This window comes from Acomys minous (genome assembly GCF_964271855.1).
Source record: "Acomys minous genome assembly, chromosome: 7".
Lineage (NCBI taxonomy): Eukaryota > Metazoa > Chordata > Mammalia > Rodentia > Muridae > Acomys > Acomys minous.
The window spans coordinates 11,499,989-11,507,665 of NC_140488.1; the positions used below are offsets into that span (position 1 = coordinate 11,499,989).

At 36.3% G+C, this 7,677-nt stretch overlaps 1 pseudogene across 1 annotated transcript; it reads left to right on the plus strand.

Moving 5' to 3' along the window:
- Positions 1-1,695: 1,695 nt before the first annotated feature.
- LOC311602076 (etoposide-induced protein 2.4 homolog) lies at positions 1,696-3,500 on the plus strand (annotated as a pseudogene). Its single transcript has 2 exons — positions 1,696-2,693; positions 3,486-3,500. The product of its transcript is annotated as an etoposide-induced protein 2.4 homolog (transcript).
- Positions 3,501-7,677: the final 4,177 nt, after the last annotated feature.

A 7,677-nucleotide genomic window follows, 5' to 3' on the forward strand; every position in this document is an offset into this window, starting at 1 on the left:
TACAAATAAGTCTAGCTCAGGACCCAGCCATACCACTCCTGGGTATACACCCTAAAGATGATCCACCATATAACAAGGACATTTGTTCAACTATGTTCATAGCAACCTTGTTTGTAATAGCCAGAATCTGGAAACAACCTACATGTCCCTCAACTGAAAAATGGATAAATAAACTATGGTTCATTTACAGAATGGAATACTAAGCAGCTATCAAAAACAAGGAAATCTTGAAATTTGCAGGCAAATGGATGGAACTAGAAACAATCATCCTGAGTGAGATAAGTCAGACCCAGAAATACACACATGGTATATACTCATTCATAAGTGGATATTAGCACTTAATTCAGGATAACCACATTACAAGATAGAGACTGTCTTGTCCATGTAGGATGTGGACCTAGACATTCTGCTCAAATGTAGTAGATAGGTAGGCAGCACTGTCTCCTTGTAGGTCCCACAATATAGGGAGTAGGGACTACTTCTGAAATGGACTCTGGCCCCCTAATATTGATCACTACTCCCTGGCAGGGTAGCCTTACCAGCCCTCAAAGGAAGAGGACACAGGTAGTATAGATGGCGCTGTATATCCTGAGGTCAGATGTTGGGGGAGGCGGGCACTCCTTTCTGAGGACTAGGGGAGGGAGGGACAGGGGATAAGGAAGGGGCTGGGATTGGGATGGGCTGAGGTAGGGGGCTAATATCGGATGTAAAGAAATCAAACTGCAGAGCAAGCAGGTAACTTATATTGCTAATCCCAGTATATGGGAATAGCTATGAGACTGGCTGAGATATGAATGTCTATGCATAGATAAGGCTTCATGTTGGTCACAGAATCTCTGTGACATATTATTAGATGCCATTCTTCATATGACATGAATTAAAATCTGCAGATGTCTTACTTCTGCTCATACAAAGAGCAGAGAATCAGCCTTAAATGTTCTGTGAACCACGCATAGCTCATACAATTATAATTTTAGAACTGTATAATACTTATGAGAAATTATATGTTTTCAGAACAACAAAAAAAACCCAGCACACTGATACTGCATCAGAACTGACAGGATTCATTCCTCTCAGCATGGTAGACACTAACATACTCCATCCATCATGTTCCAACCCCAGGCACTTCCGTTGCTGTTACCCATCAGAACAGGAGAGCTTTGAAGAAAGCTTCCAATAACAATTGGTCCAGCATTTCAGACTGTCAAACATAGGACTCCTATTAAGCCTTGAATTTCTCAACATTTAGAAACTAGACCACAAATGTTTAACCATTATCCCCAATTTTATTTGGACCCCTACAAAGGTATTATTCACCTCAAGTCATCCTTTAAGAACCTTAAGAGAAGGACGCCCCATTTTCCTTTAGGGAAAGTTGGGTAGATTTCTGTTTACTCTCTTGGGCTACAGATGCTTATTTTCATTGGGAGTTGTTTATAAGTTGCTATTAGTCGTATAAAGAAAAAAAACTATGTTTGATTCAAGGATGTCTCTCTTTTCCTTTATCTTCCTTTTGTAGGTAAAGTGATAGGAGTTGAAAAAAAAGAAATTTAGTAATATTCAGGGGGTGCGGAATGGCGATCTGAGCCTTGGTGGGCAAGTACCCAGGCTGGAGCCCTGGCAGTTGGGCTGTGCAGCCCTCCATGATGAGAGATTTGGGGGCACTTTCCTCTCTGTGTAATTAATAGTTGGGCAGTGAAGAGATGGTTGACAGTGTCGAAACCTTTCTGCAGGACCTTGGCAGGGGAATCAAAGACTCCATCTAGGGCATCAGTACCATCTCAAAGCTTGATGCTCAGATCCAGCAGAAGAGAGAGCAGCAGTGTCAAAGAAAGGCAAATAGTATCTTGGCCCAGAGGAGAGCCCAGAGTGTAGAGCAGAAGGAAGAGAGTGAGGGACGCATAATTAGAAATTTCCAGTGTGGTGCTTGGAAAGTGGAGTATTTTGGCCTCTTGTTCTTTCAAGTGTTTATTCCTGTGCTTCAGTCAGTAACAGTCTGGATGACTGCTGATCCATCATGACATGGAGATGTTCGGTCATGGCTAGAATTCTTCCTCACTTCAATTTTAGATGCTCTTTGGGTGTTTCCACTGTTTGTGCTTAGCAAAGTTGTGAATGCCATTTGGTTCCAAGATATAGCTGACTTGGCATTTGAGGTATGGGGAGGAAACCTCATCCATTGACCAGTTTCAGAAAAAAAAATTGCTGACATGCTTTTCAACCTTTTGCTACAGGCAGTTTTCCTTATTCAGGGAATATTTGTGAGTCTCTTCCCCATCCATCTCGTGGGTCAGCTAGTTAGTCGGCTACATATGTCTCTTCTCTACTCACTGTACTGCTTCGAGTACTGTTGGTAGCGATTGTCAAACATAGAAAGGGATTGGCCTTACTACTTTGGAATTTGCTTGTCCCTGGCTTTTCTGACAGCAGTGCAGTCTTCTTACATATCAGCCTCTTTTCTATCCTGTTTCCTTTACTCATCATCAGCGCCAATGAAGCAAAGACTCCTGGAAACACATCTTTTCCAGTTGCACCTCTTCTCCTTGGTGGTATTTTTAAACAACGGACTTTTCCACAAGACGGTCTACCTACAGTCAGCTCTGAGCAGCTCAACCTCTGCAGCAGAGAAATTCCCTTCACCACATGCCACATCCTGGTGCTGCAGGTCACTGAGTCCTGCTGTGAAGGGATGGGTTAGACTGGGTGGAGGATGTGGCTGCTCTTTCTGTTTTCTCCCCCTGCCATGGAAGGCAGGACCCACTGCCAAGGGTATTCTGTATATTCCCTTCTCTTTGAACTGGAATCTTCCTTGCTCCAGTTTGTGGATTTTTACCACCATGCTAGGCCCGAAAGGACAGGAGTTTTCCAGCAGTTTTTTTGTTTGTTTGTTTGTTTGTTTGTTTGTTTGTTGGCATTTGCCAGCTCCTGTGCCTGAACTTATTTGAGTACTTTTTTCCCCTCCCACTTTTCTGTGTCATCCCACCTCCTCCTCCTACTTTCAGGCACCCCCGGATGAATGGGCTTTGTAATTTTAACTGTTGTCTCTTGTGAATTTGCTGCTACTGTTTTTCTGTGAAGCACATACACTGGATGTGGGGGTAAAGGAACATTCCAGTTTCTCTAGGTCACCCCCCCTTATAGCCATCACTGACTTTTTTCCTTGTAACTCAGGTTAGGTTTTGGTCTCTCTTGCTCTGTTGCAGAAAAGGGAAGAAAAAAAAAAGACCTGAAGAGATGGGACCTCAGCCAAAATGGTTGAGTTTTGATGAGTGCTTTTTCTCTCTTCCCCTTGAAGGGGAAACAGCTTTTCTTTCACTGGTACATTTAAATTCTCCCAGGGAATGGGGTGGTGCCAGCTCTGGACAAGTGCCACTGTGTCATAGACTGCTCAGAGGATCTAAACTTTTTAATTCTGAAGATGAAACTCACTGTTGGCCACTGCCAGATATAACTGGTGTTTAAGGATTACTGGGTGCTTCTTGTAGGAACTGAAGGGGTGAATGTGTTAAGCCATTCAGCCTGTGATTGGTGATGGTTTCCTGTCATTTTAAGAGTCTAAATATGGGGTGGGAGGGTAAATGTAAAAAAAAAACTTGTACAATTTTAAAATATCACAACTAAACATGAGCTGGTTTCCAATTTAAAAAAAAGAAATATATAGGGACAACAAAACAAAAAGTATATTATTGAATCTAGTCCTCAACTGAACGCCTTGTTACTCACAAATAAGGTTATTTTTAATTCATTGGTATAGAATTTTGCATATTGATGCAAAATAAGTTTAATTTTGATACATTGGTATAGAATTCAAATTTAAGATTATTCTTCACACATTTTATATATATATATATATATATATATATATATATATATATATATATATATATATATTCTACTCTAATATGAGGTATTATACCCATACAACTCAATTATAATATGAGGTTTACTTCCAATACCTTAAAAGTGGCATTGCAGGCTGCTTAGGATAATTTAGTAATATAAGCTAATTGTTAGTTCATCAAGTCATGGCCATTTCAATTACTAGTCTATTTTATCACAAGAATATATAGCCTAGGTCTAACAGATAGATATGATTCTATAAATATATAAGGTAAAACAGATATGGTCTTTCAAAGCCTCAGAGATCTACAGAATATGGCATTTGAAGATTGTTTTTTATTATTTTAAAGGTTCATTGACAGTAAGACAGGTTAACTCCTGGCAACACCCAGCCTACCTCAAAGAGGATGATGAACATCAAAGAGCCTCCTTATGGAGATGGCTTCAAATATGAAAAACAAGCCAAGGGGCAAAATGTCCTCATTTCTGCCACAGACAGAATTCTGCCTAAAAGTGGTCAAACTTAGATGCAGGCAGAATCAACAGCCAAGCTCTGCCAAGACAGGGTAAACACGTCCTCAAGAGTTCCTGCCTCACAAATATGTCTGTCACATATATTGGGCCAGAGAGCTGAAGATGATATTCCAATGTTATAGAGAGTTTGGGGTGACTATTCAGGTAAAAAATTGTCTCTGTCATCTTCTCATTTGGAAAGCTACTAACCTGCACTCCTGGCATACTTAGGTAACCAAGTTTATTCCTTCTCAAGCCTCTGATAGAGTTGAAGACCAGATAGCTTAGGTTTACAATGAAGCTTAGTTGTTCAGGGGTTAGGTCTAGATACACGTTTTAAGTTGATGATGACAAGATGTGATGGAAATTGGTTTACATTCAGAATTTTAGATGCACCAAGATAGGAAAGATGTTTTCTTCAAGGCTGCCAAATAAAAATAGCCAAAACACTAGAATGTAACATTTATATAATTCCTGATTGCGTCATGGTTCTTCTTGCTATAGGTAGTTTATTGTATATATGTGTAATAATATAAATGTGTATGTAAAAAATAAAAAATGTTTAATTAATTAAAAAAAGAGAACAGCCAGACAATGGATGTTGCAGAGCTTGTTCTAAGAAACTTTCATTTCATCCCCCAAGCAATGAATAGTTTCTATCATCAGAAAAATAATATTGTGCTTATACAGTGAGAATTGGTTTATTGTACAGTGGGAGCTGGGATTTCAGGATTTAGACATTTTATTCTTCGATGAAATATGACAATGTTACCTCCTAGATATGCCTACATACTGAAAAAATGAAAGGAGAACTGAGATATTTTCAATGTTTGGTCATATTTAAGTCTTGCCTAGATTTAGTTCAATGAATGAATGAATGGATTAAAACACAGCTGGAATCATGTGGCAATTGCCTTGGTAAATCATAAATAATCAAGTTTGGCTTTCTGAATTTCACAGTCCCCTTCTTTTATCTTTCATGTTATCAATGAAAAATTTGAATCATATTCAATCACAATAAAACTAACATTTTATTTGATCCTGTTTGTGTGCATTGTAATAAAAGAATAAGGCACTCATTAAAGTCGTTCTCTTGGATCCCATTCTAGACATGCAGAATAATGGGAAAATAAAGGAAGAATGATGAATATTGAGATTTTTTTTAACAGTCTGAATGGAACTTTATTGTTGTTTACACAAGGGTTGAATATTAAAAAGTTTGGAATGAATTAACAAATGATATAAAATATTTAATTTTTTGTGCATGCATATTACATTTACATTTGGAAGAAAAGACAATTAATGCAATTATTTTACCCTAAGGACACAAAGTAAAAGAAGACTTTTACTATATTTATTTTTTACATATATACTTATATTATTATACATAAATAAACTACATACAGCAATAATAACCATGAAACAATCAGGAACTATATAAATGATACATTCATAGTGTTTTGGCTATTTGTATTTGGCAATCTTGAAGAAAACATCTAATATGAGTCATTGTACCCATCCAACTCAATTATAATACAATGTTTACTTCCAATATCTTGAAATTGGTATTACAGGCTGCTTAAGATAATTAAGTAATACAAGCTCATTGATAGTTGATAAAATCACAGTCATGTCAATTACTAGTGTACTTTTATCACAAAAATATTCATCCAAGTTAAACAAACAGATATGATTCTGTAGACATATAATGTAAAATAGATAAGGTCTTTGAAAGCCTCAGAGACCTATAGAATATGGCATTTAAAGATGTTTTTATTATTTTAAAGATTCTTTGAATATTAAGACTTTCAACATCAATTTCAAAAAAATTTCATTTTAGGAAATGTACTAAAATGAAATTCAAATTAATTTAATCTAAAAATGAATTCAAGATATTTTAAATTAAGTCTGCCAAATATGTTTGCATCTGATGTGTAGTTTTCTTTCCTAAAGTGTATATTCTTTAGAAAGTTTATGCATTTTTTGTTTTATTTCTCTATTCTATATTCTTATCCAGGTCAAGCATACAGTTGGGAATAAAAAGTTATACTCTTCTAGCATACAATTATTACATTTTAATTTTAAAAAAGCAATTAAATACTTTATCACCAAAACAACCATAAAAATATTCAGAAGGACAAAAGTCCACCCAGGAGCTTCATTTACAATAAAGAGTTGGGAGTGAGTACACTTGATTTTGGTTCAACCCTTAAAATTAGACTTCAGTAATTTACTATGGAGTGATAAAGTAACATATATACAGAAAACTACAATAAAATGAGTGATTGATAGCACCAGGAATGAAATATCAAAATAATGATGCAAGAACTAAATGAATGTGATTTTTCTACTCTTAGATTAGGCAGTACTTCATGAAAGAGACAAAAACATAAATTTATAATTGTCAGTATCATTAAAGTAGGAAAGTAAATTTTTCTGTTGTTACATACTGTGAGTTATATTCAAATAAAAATGGCAGCTGGAATTTGTCCTAACTTTTTACATCAATAAATACAAAGTCCATAGGCAGATACTCTGATACCAAAATACTCTAATAAAATGTCATTAATATATTAAAACTCTTTATAATGAGAACTAATAAATAAAAATTAATATATCAATTTAATGGCAGTAAAACCAAGACAAATCAATGCTCTAATGTCAACTTTCTTTCTCTGAAAGAGTTTATATTTTGAGAACAGATGCCATGCCAACATACATTTTAAAACATACAAAGGCCAGCATGTAAATACTATATTAAACAGTTTTTCATTTAAAAAGCCTTCCCGCCTCACTTGTTATAGCTTTCCTACACAGAATGTAATTTTTTAAAAACATAGAATGCTTTGTTTTATTGTTTCTGCCACATGCGTACTTGAAAACTGTGGTGTTGAATACTAATTCACAGAATCTTCTTACTTTTTAAAATACCCGAGATAGAATATAATTTCTTTGCGATGAATACCCAGGATTTTTTAAATGAGGCAGAATTTAGGGTGCACAGATTTAGCCTCACTTTGGGACATCTTAAAGTCTTCTGATATCAAATGCTCTGCACAAATTACCCACAGGTTTAATGCTTCCCCTTTTTCTTTTGTTAATGAAATGTTTGCACAGCTGCTGCAGTGTGTACAAGAAGATTAAAACCTGCTGTCACTTTGTTAAGAGAAACCTGGGGCTGATTTAACACATCTGGCCTGAGGTTTAAGCAGACTTGGTAATGCCAAAATTGCCCATTAGTTTATAGGAGCTTTGACCCAGGGACTGAAAGCAGGAGGGAGGATGCATTGACCTTTAAAACTTACTGAAATCAATTAACCAATT